The sequence below is a fragment of the Prionailurus bengalensis genome, chromosome B1 (genome assembly GCF_016509475.1).
Source record: "Prionailurus bengalensis isolate Pbe53 chromosome B1, Fcat_Pben_1.1_paternal_pri, whole genome shotgun sequence".
Classification (NCBI taxonomy): domain Eukaryota; kingdom Metazoa; phylum Chordata; class Mammalia; order Carnivora; family Felidae; genus Prionailurus; species Prionailurus bengalensis.
Window position 1 is genome coordinate 38,013,222 of NC_057344.1, and position 19,941 is coordinate 38,033,162.

Here is a 19,941-nt window from a genome sequence, read left to right on the forward strand (position 1 = left end):
TTAGTTTATAATAGCCATCGTAATAGGTATCAAGTCTTACCTCATATTTTCTTCTTGGATGTTCTATTGTTGTGCATTTATCCATAATCCCTTTCCCCAGGTGTCTGTGAGTCTTAGTCTTCCTAAAACATTACTGACGCTTGTCCCTACCTGAGATTTGAGTTAGGAGAAACTGAAACTAGTCCTTCGTGAAACCCTCTGGTTAGAATATAACAAGATCTTCTCTGCTTCCTTTGGTTCAAAGGAGGGATTGGGAACTGGGCTGCTGCATTCAGTGGTCTACCATATGTCTTCATCTGTAATCTCTTGCCCCAGGCATCTGGGTTTAAGTCTCCCATTAGTTTTCCTGAGCCTTCTGCCTGAGATATGAGTGAAGAAAAAGAGATTAGTTCTTCAGACTGCCCCCATATAGGTTAGAATCTTCCAAATATGGTCTGCTTTACTCCTTTCACTTCAAGGGAGTAAACTGGGAATTGGACTGCTTCCTCCTCTACACCAAGCCTATCCACATGGAACGTGTGGAAGAGGAGATAGGGAAAAGGCAAGCAAAACATCACAAAATTTCCTACTAATTTAAATGTGTCTTTTTTCTTGAGTATTCACTTGGTTGCTATAGACTTGTAACTATTTTTCAGAGCTCCTATTAGTTTCTTTCAGCAAGGTTTTGATTGTATCTTGATGTCTTCATGGAAGTACAAGGACTCAGAGTTTCCTCCTGTGCCATTTTGCTGATGTCACTCCTCTCCAATAGGTTTTGACCACCCTAATCAAGATATAGAATATTTTTATCACAGCAGAGAGTTGTCTCAAACGTTGTACAATTTTATATAAAGGAAATCAGAGTATACACTCTATCATGTCTTTTTCTTTCAAACTAATATTTTTGAGATTCATGCATATTATTTTGTATATGAGTAGTTTGTTCCTTGTTATTGCTGAGTAATATTTCACTGTAGAAATATGAATTCATGTTTATCTAATCACCTGTTGGTAGATATTTGGATTATTTCCATGGTTTTGCTATTACACACAAGGCTTTTATGAATATTTATATATGTTCATATATATATATATACATATATATATACATATATATATATATACATATATATTCTCTTGGGTATATAACTAGTAAATAACTAGATCATAGGGAAGTTTGTTTAAGAAACTGTCAAACTGTTTTCCAATGTAGTTGTACCATTTTGGACTGCCAGCAGCTAGTTATGAGAATTCCAATTCCTCCATATTCTCATGCTTTATGTATTTGGTCTTTTAAGCTTTAGACATTCAAGTGTACAGAGTGATGTGACATAGTTGTATTCTACATTCTCTGATAATTAATGATTTTGAGCATGTTTTTCATGTGCTTATTGACAATTGGTTATCCTTTGTTCATGCATTTTGCCTAATTTAAAATTGTGTTGATCTTTTTTATTATTGAATTAAATTGATATATTCTGACTAGGTTTTTATCAGATATACTTACTACAAATATTTTCTCTCAGTTTGTGGTGTGCCTTTTTATATTCTTTACAGTCTTTTTTTTTTTTTTGAAGAGCAGAAGGTTTTAACTTTAATGGATTCCAATTTATCTTTCTTTTTCCTTATTTAGTTTTTTTTTTTCTTGAGGAACTCTTTGCCAACTGGAAGTTTACAAAGATATTTTACTATGTAGTTTCATAGAAGGTTCATAGTTTTCACTTTTTTATTAATGTCTATAATCTATAATTTTATAAGATAAATATATAGTTTTATTATTTTCCATGTGCATATTAAATTATTGTATCATTTCTTAAATTGTTGCATCATTTGTTAAAAGACTATTCTATCCCCTTTGGCACCTTTTCTGAAAATCAACTGATCTGGTATGTCTGGTTTCTACAAATTGTTTAATTTATTTGTCTACACTTATTCCAAGACTACACTGCTTTTATTGTAAAATTACAGTAAGCTTTGAACTCATGCCACTTAAGAACTCTCTTTTTTTTCCTGGTAATACTGCTGACTTTCTTGTCAAGTTTATCTCAAAAACTATATTTCAAATGCAACTGATTACAAAAACATTAATAATGATAAATAAAAATTATTTTTACTCTAATTTAATTATTTTATTTTATTTTTAATTTTTATTTTTATTTTTTATTTTTATTTTTTTTTGAAATGACAAATACAATTTTTATTCTTTTTCTTTTTGTAATATGAATTTGTTGTCAAACTGGTTTCCATACAACACCCAGTGCTCATCCCAACAGATGCCCTCCTCAATGCCCATCACCCACTTTCCCTGCCCTCCTACCCCCGATCAACCCTCAGTGTATTCTCAGTTTTTAAGAGTCTCTTATGGTTTGCCTCCCTCCCTCTCTAACTTTTTTTTTCCCTTCCCCTCCCCCATGGTCTTCTGTTAAGTTTCTCAAGTTCCACAAATGAGTGAAAACATATGGTATCTTTCTCTGTATGACTTATTTCACTTAGCATAATACCTTCCAGTTCCATCCACGTTGCTGCAATAGCATGATTTCATTCTTTCTCACTGCCAAATAGTATTCCATTGTGTATATAAACCACAATTTCTTTATCCATTCATCAGCTGATGGACATTTAGGCTCTTTCCATAACTTGGCTATTGTTGAAAGTGCTGCTATAAACATGCATCAGCCCCTATGCATCAGCACTCCTGTATCCCTTTAGTGGAGATAAAGCAATTGCAAGTTGGGAGTAGGTAAAGGATTGATAAAGAGCCAAGAAGAACAAGGAGGATGGCCAAGCTGAAGGAGTAATGGTGCTCCTGGATGCATTTTTGTAAGTCTTCCAAGAATTTGACTAGATCTCAAAATAATATACTTTTTTAAATTAAAAAAATATTCCTAGGAATATAAAAAAATATTAGAAATTCCTAGGAATTTACACAAGGGGTATTTTTTAATTTTTAAAAAAGTTAATATTAACTTTTTTTAAATTAAAAAATATTCCTAGGAATATAAAAAATATATTAAAAATTCCTAGGATTTTACCCAAGGGATATTTTTTAATTTTTAAAAAAAGTGTATTATTTTGAGATCTAGTCAAATTCTTGGAAGACTTACAAAAATGCATCCAGGAGCACCATTACTCCTTCAACTTGGCCATCCTCCTTGTTCTTCTTGGCTCTTTATCAATCCTTTACTTACTCCCAACTTGCAATTGCTTTATCTCCACATAAGAAACCATGCACTTCTATATGTTACACTCCTCATCCCTAATGCTGAACTTAGAAATGACCCAAAGTTTATCTTGACCAATTATAGAAACTGACAGCCAGTTATAGAAAATGACCCTCTAGATATAGGAATATACACAGTATAATGACAGAACAGTGCCAGAAATATTAAATCATATGTTCAACTCTACCAGTGTGTCTGCATATACCACCACACGATATAATCGGCAAATGGCATCTGTGAGCATTTTCTTGAGATGCTTTTCAAACATCATCTAAATATCAACTAAAAAAATAAGCTCAGTGAACTCCAAACACTAAAGTCATATGTATATTCTTAAATTTTTACTTTATTCTGTTTTACTTCTTTGAATTTTTGGTGTTGAAAGGATTATAAGAGATTGATATCCTGTCTTATTTTTTGAATGAGAAAACCAAGCCATCAGTGTCCTGCCTGTTGTCACCAAACTTATTCATATCAGAACTACAACTCAAAAGCCCAATTCTTTGCTAATTTTTATTTTTTATTTTTATTTTCAGCAGAAAGTCTCCTTTATTCCTCTTATAAGACATGGTATTTTTAATTTTTAAATAAGCTTATAAGTTTTGTATATCTAAGACCCAATTTTTCCAAATCTTTTTTCTTCAACATTTTTCTCTGTTTGCTAATACACTTGGTATTTTCAGCCTTGTAATTCCCCAGAGCCCCCTACTCCCACCCCACCTCACACTTGATTTTTATTCCCTCTGGTTCCATCTCTCTCTCTCTCTCTCTCTCTCTCTCTATCATCAATTCAATTTCAAGAATTCATTTATGTCTTTTTTCCTTCCTCAGCATTTTCTTGTCTCATTCCTATTTTCTCTTTATTCTTTTAAAACTATCTTCACAACCTCGACCTCTTCCTCAGCATTCCTATTCATCTTGTCACAATCCTTATTTTTTCTTCTTTTTTCTAAAAAAATGTTTATTTTGAGAAAGAGAGAGAGAGAAAGAGAGAGAAGCAGAGAGAGAGGGAGAGAGAGATCTCACAACCATGAGATCTCACAAACCATGAGATCATGACCTGACCTGAAATCAAGAGTTAGGTGTTTAACCAACTGAATCACCCAGGCACCCCAGCTGACTTTCCTCCTTTAATTCTGTTTGTATAAGATCATTTTTAGCCCTTTCTTTATATTTTTAATTGAGATATAATTGACTTATAGTATTATATTAGTGTGAAGTATACAACATAAGGATTCGATATTTGTATGTATTATGAGATGGTCACCACAATAAGTCTAGTTAACATCCATAACCACACATAGTTACTAATTTTTTTTCTCATGGTAAGAATTTTAAAATTTATTCTCTTAACAACTTCCAAATAGACAATACAGTATTATTAAGTATAGTCACCACGTTGTACATTATATCCCCAGGACTTATTTATTTTTCATAATTGGAAGTTGGCCGCCTTCTGTTCTTTGTATTTATGAATTTAATTTTTTGGTTTATATAAAACCATGCAATATTTGCATTTCTGTTTGATTTATTTCACTTAGCATGATGCCCTCAAGTTTCATTCGTTTTGTTGCAAATGACAAGATTTCTTTCACTGTATAGCTGAATAATATTCTGTGTGTATATGAATGTATATATATATATATTTGTTAATTATTCATCAGTGGACACTTAAGTTGATTTTATGTCTTGACTATTGTAAATAATGCTGCAATGAACATGAGTGTATACACCTTTCTGAGTTAATACTTTTGTTTCCTTTAAATAAATACACATAAGTAAAATTGCTGGATCATATATGGTAAATATTTTTAATTTTTCTAGGAACTTACACCCTGTTTACCATAATGGCTGTATCAAGGCACAGAGGTTCCCTTTTCTCCACATGCTCACCAACATTTGTTATCTCTTGTCTTTTTGATAATAACTATATTAACAGATGTGAGATGATAGCTCATTGTGGTTTTGATTTACATTTACCTGATGATTAGTGATGGTGAACATATTTTCATGCACCTGTTGGTCATCTTTATACCTTCTTTGTTTATTCAGGTCCCCTGCTCATTTTTAATTGGATTGCTTGCTTTTTTATAATTGTATGAGTTCTCTATATATTTTGTTTATTAATGCCATAATAAACATGTGATTTATAAATACTTTTTTCCGTTCTATAGACTGCTTTTTCATTTTGAAATGTCTTTTTGGCTCTGCAGATGGTTTTATTTTGATGTAGTCTCACTTGTTTATTTGCTTTTATTGTCTTTTTTTAAATTTTTTTTTTAGTTTCAGGTGTTGAATTTCGTGATTCATCATTTACATACAACCCCAAGTGCTCATCACAACAAATGTCCATCTTAATACCCACCGCCTATTTAACCCACCAACCTCCCCCTCCAGTAACCCTCAGTTTGTTTCTCATAGTTAAAAGTCTGTTTCTTACAGTTCCCCTTCTTAGAGTGCATTTGGAAGAAGTGTCACTGGCCTCTCCGGGGACAAAAAGTTGGCAGGTGCCAACATGCTACCCTGTTCATTAGCATATGGCAGCAAACCTTGGTGCAGCTTTTTGCTGTGCTTTACCATAAACTCCAAATCACTACATGGTCATTCAACTGCTTTTCTGGGACAAACTGGAGTAAAACACAGCGTGGCAAGACCAAAGGATCATTGCAGGTCTACATTATGTTGGGTCTCTAAAATTTAGAGTTTTGAAACCCAGCCACACGCCTGAGATAAAACACAGGAGAACTGTGCTGCCTGGAAGGCAAACAACTTGGACACTGATAGGGTGAAGCCAGGGATCCAATGGAAGCTGGGAACAAAAAAGTGGAGATTGTTTGCTCTTCTGTGATGGCTTCCTGAAAAATTACAGGTGTGAACTCTCTACTCCAGGGGGGAGCAAGTGGGTCCATGCCATTTTCTTCCCACGCACCAGCACTAACTGACCTTAGTGAGCAGCACAGCATCCCCAAAGAGGGGGCACATCTTTCTTAGACAATTCTGCCTGAAACAAGCACAGTAGGCCCCTCCCCTAGAACACCAGCACAAACCCCTCACATACACCAAGTCTACCGATCATAGAGTGCTGCAAAGCTTCAGCTCTAGGGGAAATGGCATATAGCCTCTTTTAACAAGCAGACCAAAACTCACATAGTTAAAACTTGCCACATGGTGAACAAAGTCCAAACACTTCCCACTGCAGGCAAGGAGAAACTGCAGAGGACTGACCTGAGGGAAGGAGTAGCCAAAACACAACAGCAGAGTGCACACTTTGAAACACTTCTTAAAGCACCATGTTCAAGACAGTATTGGGTCATAGCCATTATTCTCTAAAGCAGGAAACACAACAGATTTACCTACCACAGGTCTAGGCAAAATATCAAGACAGAGTAATTTATCAAAAAAAAAAAAAAAAAAGAACTGGAAGATGCCATGACCAGGGATCTAATCAGAACAGAAGTAGTATGTCTGAACCAGAATTTAAAACAACAATAAGGACACGAGCTAGATTGAGAAAGGCAAAGAAGACAGTAGAGAATCACTTTCTGCATAGATAAAAAGACTAAAAACAAGTCAAGCTGAAATTTTAAATGCTATAACCAAGAAGCAAAACTGACTGGATGCAATGACAATGAAGATGGAAAAAACAGAGAAGGAGTCAATGATATATAACATAAAATTATGGAAAATAATGAAGCTGAAAAGAGAGAAGAAAAGTATTGGATTAAAATGTAAACTAAGGAAACTCAGCCACTCCATAAAGCCCAATAACATTCCTATTGTAGGAATCCAGGAAGAAGAGAGGGAAAAAGTAGAAAAGGGTTTATTTGACCAAATTATAGCTGAAAACTTCTCTTATCTGGGGAAAGAAGCAGACATCCAAATCCAGGAAGCACAGGAACTCCCATCAAATTCAACAAAAGCTGACCAAACTAAGGTATATCATAGTACAATTTACAAAATATAGAGATAAGGAAAAAATCCTGAAGCCATTTCTTTTAGGGAAAAGAAATCCCTAACCTACAAGGGAAGACAAATCAGTTTAGCAGTATATCTCTCCACAGAAACCTGGCAGACCAGAAGGGAGTGGTATGATGTATTCAACATGCTGTAGGGGAAAAATATGTAGCCAAGAATACTCTATCCACAAGGTCGTCATTCAGAATAGAAGAGAGATAAAGTTTCCCAGACAGACAAAACTAAAGGAGTTAGTGACCACTAAACCATCCCTGCAAGAAGTATTAAAGAGGACCCTTTAAATGTGGAAGAAAGACCACAAGCAACAAAGGCTAGAAAGAAATACATAAAATACCCTTTGTATTTAAGAGTCTCTTATGGTTTGCCTCCCTCCCTCTTTTTGTAACTATTTTTTCCCCTTCTTCTCCTCCATGGTCTTCTGTTAAGTTTCTCAAGTTCCACAAATGAGTGAAAACATATGATATCTGTCTTTCTCTGACTAACTTATTTCACTTAGCATAATACCTTCTAGTTCCATCCACGTTGCTGCAATGGCATGATTTCATTCTTTCTCACTGCCAAGTAGTATTCTGTTGTGTATATAAACTACATTTTCCTTATCCATTCATCAGTTGATGGACATTTAAGCTCTTTCCATAACTTGGCTATTATTGAAAGTGCTGCTATAAACATTGGAGTACATGTGCCCCTATGCATCAGCACTCCTGTATCCTTTGGATAAATTCCTAATAGTGTTATTGTTGGGCTGTAGGGTAGCTCTATTTTTAATTTTTTGAGGTACCTCCACACTATTTTCCAGAGCAGCTGCACCAGTTTGCATTCCCACCAAAGTTGCAAGAAGGTTCTCATTTCTCCACATCCTCACCAGCATTTGTTTCCTGATTTGTTAATTTAACCATTCTGACCCGTGTGAGGTGGTATCTCAGTGTGGTTTTGATTGGTAATTCCCTGATGATGAGTGATGTTGAGCATTTCATGTGTCTGTTGGCCATCTGGATGTCTTCTTGGAAAAGTGTCTATTCATGTCATCTGCCCATTTCCTCACTGGATTATTCGTTTTTTCAGGTGTTGAGTTTGGTAAGTTCTTTATAAATTTTGGATACTAACCCTTTATTTGACATGTCATTTGCAAATATATTTTCCCATTCTGCTGGTTACCTCTTAGTTTTGTTAATTGTTTCCTTTGCAGAAGTTTTTTATCTTTGTGAGGTCCCAAAAGTTCATTTTTGCTTTTAATTCCCTTGGCTTTGGAGATGTGTCTAGCAAGAAATTGCTGCGGCTGAGGTCAAAGAGATTGTTGCTATTTCTTCCTCTAGGATTTTGATGGTTTCCTGCCTCACATTTAGGTCCTTCATCCATTTTGAGTTTATTTTTGTGTATGGTGTAAGAAAGTGGTCTAGTTTCATTCTTCTGCATGTTGCTGACCAGTTCTCTCAGCACCATTTGCTAAAGAGACTGTCTTTTTTCCATTAGATGCTCTTTCCTCCTTTGTCAAAGATTAATTAGCCATACATTTGTGGGCCCAATTCTGGGTTCTTTATTCTATTCCATTGTCTATGTGTCTGTTTTTGTGTCAATACCATACTGTCTTGATGATTACAACTTGGTAGTAGAGGCTAAAATCTGGGATTGTGATGCCTCCCACTTTGGTTGTCTTCTTCAATATTACTTTGGTTATTCGGGGTCTTTTGTGTTTCCATACAAATTTTAGGATTGTTTGTTCTAGCTTTGAGAAGAATGCTGGTGCAATTTTGATAGGGATTTCATTGAATGTGTAGATTGCTTTGGGTAGTACTGACATTTTAACAACATTTATTCTTCCAATCCATGAGCATGGAATGTTTTTCCATTTTTTTGTGTCTTCTTCAATTTCCCTCATAAGCTTTCTATAGTTTTCAGCATACATATCTTTTATATCTTTGGTTAGGTTTATTCCTAGGTATTTTATGGGTTTTGGTGTAATTGTAAATGGGACCAGTTTCTTTATTTCTCTTTCTGTTACTTCATTATGGGTGTATAAAAATGCAGCCAATTTTTCTACATTGATTTTGTACCCTGAATTTGCTGAATTCATGTATCAGTTATAGCAGTCTTTTGGTGGAGTCTTTCAGGTTTTCCATATAGAGTATCATGTCATCTGCTAAATGGAAAGTTTGACATCTTCTTTGCCAATTTTGATGCTTTTATTTCATTTTGTTGCCTGATTGCTGATGCTAGGACTTCCAACACTATGGTAAACAACAGTGGTGAGAGTAGACATCCTCGTCATGTTCCTAATTTCAAGGGGACAGTTCTCAGTTTTTCCCCATTGAGGATAATATTAGCTCTCAGCTTTTCATATATGGCTTTTATGATGTTTAGGTATGTTTCTTCTATCCTGACTTTCTTGAGCGTTTTTATTAAGAAAGTATGCTGTATTTTGTCAAATGTTTTTCTACACCTATTGACAGGATCATATGGTTCTGATCTTTTCTTTTATAAATGTGATGTATCACATTGATTGATATACAAATATTAAGCCAGCCCTGCAGCCCAGGAGTGAATCCCACTTGATTATGGTGAATAATTCTTCTTATATTCTGTTGAATTCAAGTTGCAGTATCTTGTTGAGAATTGTTTCATCCATGTTAATCAGGGATATTGGCCTGTAATTCCCTTTTTGTGGGGTTTCTGTCTGGTGTGGGAATCAAGGTAATGCTGGCTTCATAAAATGAGTCTGGAAGCTTTCCTTCCATTTCTATTTTTTGGAACAGCTTGAGAAGGATAGGTATTAATTCTGCTTTAAATGTCTAGTAGGATTCCCCTGGGAAGCCATCTGGTCCAGGACTTTTATTTGTTGGGAGATTTTTGATAACTGATTCAATTTCTTCACGAGTTATGGGTCTGTTCAAATTTTCTGTTTCTTCCTGTTTGAGTTTTGGTAGTAAGTGGGTGTCTAGGAATTTGTCCATTTCTTCCAGGTTGTCCAGTTTGTTGGCAAATATTTTTTCTTTTGTCCAGATACAGTCCTATGCTTCCCGAGCCTCTCTTTCTCTTCCCTTTGTCTCTTTGCAGAAGGGGCTTCCTCCTCTCGTTCATTTTATCTCTCCTAGTTTGCAATCACACACTTTTGGCCTGTCAGGTTGTCCTTATGGGTCCCTGAAAGTACTCTGTGTCTTTGCCTCCTGGACTCTTGGAGTTCAAAGTCCTTTGGCCCCAACGCTGCTTTGCTTGAGAGACAAAGGAGCTTCGGATCTTCCTATTTCTCCACCATGTTGGCTCCACCAACAATTTAATTTTTAATTAAAAATTGAAATAGAAATGGTTTCAAAAAGATTTCTAAATTTGTAACTGCTTTCAAATGCAAACAGAGCTAAAGGCTAGGAAGGGGATTTTATTGCCAACAACTTACTCTATTGTTCAGAACCTAAGAATCTTTAAGTCCCTGCCACTGACATTAATAACAAGTGAAGTGTTAAACTATTGCTAACCCCCAGAAAGAATCATTTACAAGTACTAACTTAGATGTGTTTAAGAACACCAAATAAGAAAAAGACATTTGGATTAGAGAGGGCAGGGCAAAGAGAGGTGACAGCTAAAGAGTACAGAGTTTCTTTTTGAGTCAATAAATATATTCTAAAATTGACTGTAGTGATGGTTGCAATATCTGTGAATATACAAAATACCATTAAAATTTGCATTTTAAGTGTGTGAATGGTATGGTTTGTGTTATATCTCAATAAAGACAAGAAAGCAGAACAGAAAGTGGTCAGATTAGCTGACCAAGAAGCTGTCTCTATCAGCATAGCAGGGAGTCCTTGCTATTCCCGTCAAGCAGTTCATATGAAGTCAAACACAGGATAACTCCACCATTTTTCCTATTATTCTTTTCCAAATGTAAATTGTCACTGAAGGTTTTTTTTCCTTGCATAGATTAGGTATATTAGTGTGTGTGTGTGTGTGTGTGTGCGTGTGTGTGTATGTGTGTGTGTGTGTGTCTGTTGAGGAGGAAGCAGGATGAGTGAAGATAATCAAATTTATTTTTAGTCACTAGTCGCCAGACCTTGAAGACATATCTGGACATAACAACAATAAAAATCCCTATCATCCAGAGAAGCTAAGCTTGGAGCTGGTCACAAAGAGGCAAGACCCTGGGATCTCCCATGGAAGGAAAGTGAAGTACCTTTTCTGTTGCATTGTTTTAAGTGCAATTGTTTTCACTCTTTTTTACTTTCAAAATCCCTCCATATCCCAACTGATTTCTCACCCTTAACTTTCTTCATTTTAGTGCCTTTTTTTTAAGATTGTTGAGCATACTTGTCCTCCAGATAAGAGTCCATACTTACATTTACCAACTTCAGAGGTTGAGAAACTAAATGAATTTCCTAAAGACATTTATTGGGTGGACCTGGTACTACCATCTGTCTCTCTTGCCTGGAAGCCCAGAGTTCTTCTCATTAGAACAATATCCACAGTGAAGAACAGAGGATTCAAAATAGTAGTTTTATTTTTTTCCTTTGATCTTGGATCTCTCTAGTTCTTTCTTCTAAATCTTTAATCTTTCTGTAAAATGACAAAATATCTAGAAAAAGTGAAAGATCCAGTTGCCTGTGTGTTTCACCTACATATCTTGATGCATATAAATGTATCAAACATTATACATACTTTTATATATATGAATATTTAATGTTACATAAGTAAAATGGAAAATTTCAGCTTGTTATCTTAAACATTTATTATCCCATTACTGACCACATCACAAACCTCAATAAAAATTCTGTTGATAATAGCTTTTCTGTGCAATATTTTAATGAGAATTGAAGGGAAATTATAATTTTCCTGCACTAAATAAAGTCTAAAATTAGTTGTGGATTAAGAGAACCAAAAGAAAAGCTAACAGAGGTCAAGTATAAAGGCTTTATTATTTTTAAAATTGTTATTATTGTTATACTACTACTATTACTACTACTACTATTGCTATTCCTATTATTATTATTTAAGGAAAGTGAGATACAATGATCATTGATATTCCATGCTGCTAAGGGGGTAAATTTCAAGTTCTTATTTTTCTACTTACATTATGAACTAGAGGCTGACAACTTACCTAAACAGTATGAGACTCTCAGTTTCTCAATCTGTAAAAACGAGATAACAGTACCTATCCTACCCCCTTCATAGGGGTGATTTGAAGTCAAATGGGGTCATTTTTAAAGGACTTTGTAAAATGAAGAGTGCTATATATGTGTTGAGTTTAGGGATTATTTGCAGCTTCTTGATGTTCCTTCCTTCTAAAGTATAACATAGTAGTATTTTGAAATGTTATGTTGCACCTCAAAAGTAAACTTTCAAAGCTAATAATTAAAAGTAATAACAAGAAATAAGTTTCACATTATGTTTATTCAAATTGATGGTGTCTCTGAAACTGTACTGACATCTTAGTGAAAAGCAAACTCAGAATTGTTCTGGCCTAGTTTATACTATGGCAACATGTAAGAACTTTCCCTAATGTTCAGAACTTTACCTTTCAAAAGTCATAGCTCTAAGAAGTGCACCAGAACATGAATTCAGAATCTAGATCCCAAGGCCACTTCTCTGCACAGGAATTTACCAATGAAAATGAAGGAACAATGCATTATGTTGTTTGTTAGTCACCCCAGAGTTCTCACATTTCTTCTTCTTCTTCTTCTGCCACTTCTTCTGTTTCTTCTTCTTCTTCTTCTTTCTTCTTCTTCTTCTTCTTCTTCTCCTCCTCCTTCTTCTTCCTCTTCTTCTTTTTGGACACGCACATGCTATTTTATTACTTTTTTGTGTGATTTGCTTTATTTTATTTTTTAATTTACATCCAAGTTAGCATATACTGCAACAATAATTTCAGGAGTAGATGCCTTAATGCCCTTTACCCATTTAGTCCATCCCCCCTCCCACAACCTCTCCAGTAACTCTCTGCTTGTTCTCCATATTTAAGAGTCTTTGATGTTTTGTCCCCCTCCCTATTTTTATATGATTTTTGCTTCCTTTCCCTTATGTTCATGTTTTTTATCTTACATTTCTGTGTTTGTGAATTTCCTGAAGCCTGAAGTTTTATAGGAGAGCTATTCCTTTTGATCTAATACTTTTGTGTTACTTTAGAAGAGTCAATCAGGAAACAATCTTTATTGATGTTTGGCTTCCTACTTATATTTTCTTTAAGATGCTCTGAAGGGCATATGCTTAGATGTTATTTGAAAATGTGAAGACTATAGAATTATTTGACAACCAGTTTGTAACCTCTGTCTCTTTATTGCTTTGGAATATCAACTTCTCTTTTTTTGTTTGTTTTGTTTTTGTTTGTTTGTTTGTTTATTGTGAGGGAGAGAAAGAGAGAGAGAGAGAGAGCATAAGCAGGGGAGGGACAGAGGGAAAGGGAGAGAATCCCAAGCAGGCTCCATGCAGGGCTCAATTTCATGACTGTGAGATCATGACCTGAAATGATATCAAGAGTTGAATGTTTGATGGAGCCACTCAGGTGCTCCTGGCAGCTCAAATTGTAATGTCCAGTGGTCTGGATTTAAGTGACAGGTGGCATTCCCTGGATTGAATCCTATACCAGGACATTGTAGGCATATATCATGTGGCTGAACATGTTTCAGCATTGCTATTTCTCCCTCCTTTGTTGTTTTTTTTTTTGAAAAGTAACTAGTGAATACAAATAATCAAAACCTCAAATTTCTAGAATAAACTCAAGTAGGATAGCACAGCTAAGAGGATTTCCTAGAAAGTGGGAATGTACTCTATTCCCAAATCTATTTTTTTTCTTCTCAACGTCATCTATACTTGCTGGGTGCTTATTTAGCTTCTAAGATTAAACATCTCAATTATTTTAAATAAGACAGAGAAAGAAAATTGTTTGGAATTTTAATGTTTTTCTCCATTAGAAATATGGCATCATTTTTTAAAGTTTTTATTTAAATTCCAGTTAGTTAACATACAGTGTAATATTAGTTTCAGTTATACAATATAGTGATTCAATACTTCCATACAACACCTGGTACTCATCACAACAAGTGCACTCCTTAATTCCCATCACCTATTTCACCCATCCCTGCAGCCAACTTCCTTCTGGGAGCCATCAGTTTGTTCTCTATTGTTAAGGGCCTGTTTCTTGGTTTCCCTTTCTCTCTATATTTTCCATATGCTCATTTGTTTTGTTTATTAAATTCCACATAAGAATGAACTCATATGGTATCTGTGTTTCTTTGATTTCTTTCAGTTAGCATTATACTCTCTAGCTCCATCTGCAACATTGCAAATGGCAAGATTTCATCCCATTTATAGCTAAGTAATATTCCATTCTATATTCCATTGTTTATCCATTCATAATATGGGCTGTCTCCATAGTTTGGCTATTGTAGATAATGCTGCTATAAACATTGGGGTGCATGTAGCCCTTTGAGTTACTATTTTTTAATTCTTGGGTAAATACCTACTAGTGCAATTGATGGATTGAATGATAGTTCTATTTTTAACATTTTGAGGAACCACCATACTGTCTTCCAGAGTGGCTGCACCAGTTTGCATTCCCACTAATAGTGTACAAGGACTCTCCTTTCCCCACATCCTTACCAACACTTGTTTCTTGTGTTGTTGATTTTAGAATATAGCATCATTTTTAAGAAGTGAAGACTATGTTATATGCGAATAATGTGGTCTCAATTTTTTGTGTCTTTGCTTTTTTAGTTTGAGGTAAGCAGAGTTTGCACTCCATGTACATTTATGGATTTGTTTAAACAGACAGTAAGATTGTTTAGTTGTTTTAGGTTTAGGTTTTGGTTTTACATTCTTTGAGCTTTACAAAGAGCACTCATATTTTATTGCTGTTTTGCTATGCCTATGAAATTATTCTATGCTTAAAATTTTTTATTATAAAAATGTTTGCCCTTGGAGATGTAATCAAATAGGATTCATTTTCCTAAATGTTACAAATTTGGGTTGATTTTTTTAATGGTCAAAATTTTAATCTAAAAATTCCACTAACAGTACTTTGGCTTAAGATAGGGAACTGGATAAATGATCTTGTGAAGTCTCTATAATTTGCTACATCTCAGTGGGGATCAGCCCATGTTTTGGGAAGACATATTATAGAAAGATGTAAAAAGAACCTGTTTTTGTGTAATATATTTCACTGCCTGGGTATCTATAAGAAAATCTATTATTTTTGTGCTATTGGTTTGTTTTGTAGTTGGGAGACAAATAACTCTTCAGTAACATAGCACCTCATGTTTCTAATTTGTTTACATTACAAGAGTTTATAGAAGTTATTCAGATAAGTTGTCTACATAACATTAAATATCTGGATATTTGCAAATCTACCAATAGCTTAGTAATTTCTTTCTAGTTTTTAGCCTATACATGTGGTGTTGTGTATGAACCTAATATAACAATCTTGCTAGAGGTGCCTGGTTGACTCAGTTGGTTAAGCATCAGATTCCCACTCAGGTCAGGATCTCACGGCTCACGAGTTTGAGCCCTACCTTGCTCTGTGCTGACAGCTCAGAGCCAGGAGCCTGCCTCAGATTCAGTGTCTCCCTTTCTCTCTGCCCCTCCCCCACTAGTACTCTGTCTCAAAAATAAATAAAAACATTTTTAAAAAAGAATCTTACTATATGATGAATCACTGCACAAAACAAATATGGCATCACACATCTTTAATTTCATATGAATTGAATCCTAGATACTATGTTTCCTTTATACATTTAACACCATTTACATTACCATTACACAGTTGCCACTATCATCTATCTGTCTATACATCTATCTATCTATCTAATCTATCTATCTATATAAAATCAGTGGTGCTGGGACACAGAATATAAGCCATGGTATTTTCATATTTTTTTTTTAACATTTATTTATTTTTGAGACAGAGAGAGACAGAGCATGAACGGGGGAGGGGCAGAGAGAGAGGGAGACACAGAATCGGAAACAGGCTCCAGGCTCTGAGCCATCAGCCCAGAGCCCGACACGGGGCTCAAACTCACGGACCGCGAGATCGTGACCTGGCTGAAGTCGGATGCTTAACCGACTGCGCCACCCAGGCGCCCCAAAGTTTAAGAGTAAGTATCATATACAGTCACAGCTCGAGCCAGACAGCAAAAGTCACCAAGCACATGCACTCTACATAGTGAACACCAAACACAAGACCATTCTTTCAAGTTTAAGAGAACATATCAATTCCTTAATCCTTAGAAGCAAACACAGGAAGTCAAACAAAAGGGGAGACATAGAAATATGCTCCAAAAGAAAGAACATGAAAAAAATCTCAGGAAAAGAACTAAATGAAACAGAGATAAGCTGTTAGATAAATCTATCTTTTTGAGACTGTCAATAAAGAGATAGAAAATAGTAAAAAGAACCAATCAAAATTAAAGAGTACAATAACTAGAATAAAAAACACACTAGCAGGAATCAATAATAGATTAAAGGATGCAGAAAAATTTATCAGTATTCTAAAAAACAGGGTAATGGAAAGTACACATGGTGAACAGCAAAAATAAAAAAGAACTTTAAAAATGAGAATAATTGGGGTGTCTGGGTGGCTCAGTCAGTTGAGTGCCTGACTCTTGATCAGCTTAGGTTATGATCTCAGAGTTGTGGGATCAAGCCCTGTGACAGGCTGTGCACTGATACAGAGCCTGCTTAAGATTCTATCTCTCCATCTACCCCTCCCCAACTTTGGCATGTGCTCTCTCTCTCTCTCTTTCTCTCTCTCTCTCTGTCTCTTTCAAATAAATAAAAATAAAATATTAAAAATGAGGATGGTTAAGAGACCTCTTGGACAACATCATGTGAACAAACATTTGAATTATAGGGGCCTCAGAAGAAACGAGAAAGTTGTAGAAAACTTATCTGAAGAAATAACTGAAACCTTTTATAAAATAGGGAGGAATATTGGCATCCAAGTAAAAGAAGCACTGAGTTCCAAACAAGATGAACCCAAGGAGGTCCACACCATGGCACATAATAATTAAAACGTCAAAGATTAAGGATAAATACAGAGACTTAAAAGCAACAGGAAAGAAATAAAGTGACGGGTGTGGATATCTTGTCTTGTTCCAGACCTTAAGAGAAAAGATCTCAGTTTTTCACAATTGAGTATGATGTAGGCTATGGGTTTTTTATACACGATCTTTATTATGTTGAGGTATGTTCCCTTTAAACCTACTTTGCAGAGGGTTTTTATCATGAATCAATGTTGTACTTTTTCAAATTTTTTTTTCTGAATCTATTAAAAGAATCCTATGGTTTTTATCCTTTCTTATATTGATGGGACAGATCACATTGTTTTGCTAATATTGAACAACCTTGCATTTTAGGAATAAAACCCACTTATCATGGTGAATGATTTTTTAAATGTACTGTTGAACTCAGTTTGCTAGTATTTTGTTGAATATTTTGCATCTATGTTAATCATAGGTCTTGGCCTGTAGTTCTCTTTTTCAGGGTGTCTTTATCTGGTTCTGATATCAGGGTAATACTGGCCTCATAGAATGAATTTGGACGTTTTCTTTCCTTGTTAATTTTTGAAAAGGAATAGTCTTAGAATAATAGGTATTAATTCCTCTTTAAATGTTTTGTAGAATTCACCTGTGAAGCCATCTGGTCCTGAACTTTTTGTTTGTTAAAAGGTTTTTCTTTACTGATTCCATTTCTTTGCTGGCAATTGGTCTGTTTCAATTTTCTACTTCTTCCTGCTTCAATTTTGTTAAGTTAAATGTTTCTAAGGAATTTATCCATTTTTCTAAGTTGTCTAATTTGTTGGCATGTAGGTTTTCTTAATATTCTGTTACATCTGTTTGTATTTCTGTGGTGTTGGTTGTTATTTTTCCTCTTTCATTAGTGATTTCTTTACTTGATTCTCTCCTTTTTTTAACTTTTTATGAGTCTGCCTAGAAGTTATCAATTTTGTTGATTTTCTCAAAGAAACAGCTCCTGGTATTATGAATCTGTTCTACTATATTTTTAGTTTCAATATCATTTATTTCTGCTCTAAACTTTATATCTTCCTTCATTTCACTGAGTTTTTATTTTGTTTGTTTTTCTTTCTCTAGCTTCGTTAGCTGGAACGTTTGGTTGTTTGAGCTTTTTCTTGCTTCATGAGGTAGGCTTGTATTTCTATAAACTTCCATTTTTTAACTACAGTCCAAAGATTTTGCACTGTTGTGTTTTCATTTTCATTAGTTTCCATGTAATTTTTATTTCTTCCATGATTTCTGGGTTGACCCATTTATTGTTTAGTAGCATGTTATTTAACCTCCAGGTATTTGTGGTGTTTATAGATTTTTTTCTTGCGGTTAATTTCTAGGTCCATACTGTTGTGTTTGGAAAAGATGCATGCTATGACTTTGATTTTTTGTTTTTTATTGGTTGAGACTTGTTTTCTTGCTTAATATGTGATCTATTTTGCAGAATGTTCCATGTGCACTTGACAAGAATGTGTATTCTGGTGTTTTAGGATGGAATGTTTAGAATATGTCTGTAAAATCCATCTGGTCCAGTGTGTCATTCAAAGCCACTATTTCCTTGTTGATTTTCTCTTTGGATGATCTGACCACGGATTTAAGTGGGGTGTTAAAGTCTTCTACTATTATTATATTACTATTCATAATTTTCATTATATTTGTTGTAAACTGTTTTAGTGTTGTAATGTTTAGTGCATAAATATTTACAATTTTTATATTTTCTTGTCTGGCTGTCCAATTTATTATTATATAGCATCCTGATAAATGAATTTAGTGAAGTCGCAGGAGACAAAATCAATGTGCAAGTTTGTTGTAGTAAGTGCATAAGTAGCAAAAAGTGAAATTAAGAAAACAATCATATTTGCAACTGCACCAAAACCAATAAAATATCTAGGAATAAACTTACCAAGGAGGTGAAAGACCAGCAGTCTGAAAACCATAAAACACTGTAAAAAGAAATCCAAGATGACACAAAGAAATAAAAAGCATTCCATACTCATGGGTGAAATAAATATTCTTAAAATGTCTATATGACCCAATGCAATCACATATTCAATGCAATCCCTATCAAAATACAACAGCACGTTTCACAGAACTGGAACAAACTATCCTAAAATTTTTGTGGAAATAAAAAAGACCCATTAAAGTCAAAACAATCTTGAAAACGGAAAACAAAGCTGGAAGCACCACAATTCCAGACTTTAAGTCATATTACAATGCTGTAGTGATCAAAACAGTATGGTACTGCCACAAAAATAGATACATAAATGAATGGAACAGAATAGAAAACCCAGAAATAAACCCATAACGATATGGTCAATTAATCTCCAACAATGGGGGAATGAGTATACAATGGGGGAAAAACTGCTTCTTCAACAAATGGTGCTGGGAAAACTGGACAGCTATATGCAAAGGAATGAAACTGGGCCACTTTCTTTGACCATACAGAAAAATAAATTCAAGGTGGGTTAAAAACCAAATATGAGACCTAAAAGTATGAAAATTCTAGAAAAAGATAGGTAGTAAATTTTTTTTGCATCAACCTTAGCAACATTTTAAAAAATATGTCTCCTGAGGCAAAGGAAACAAAGCAAAATAAACCATTGGGGCTACATCAAAGTTAAAAGCTTCTACACAACAAAAGAAGCAACGAACAAAACTAAAAGACAACCTACTGAATGTGAGAAGATATTTGCAAATGACATATCTGATAAAGGGTTAGTGTCCAAAATATATAATTAACCAATACAACTAAAAACCCCAAAGAGAAATAATATGATTAAACGGGA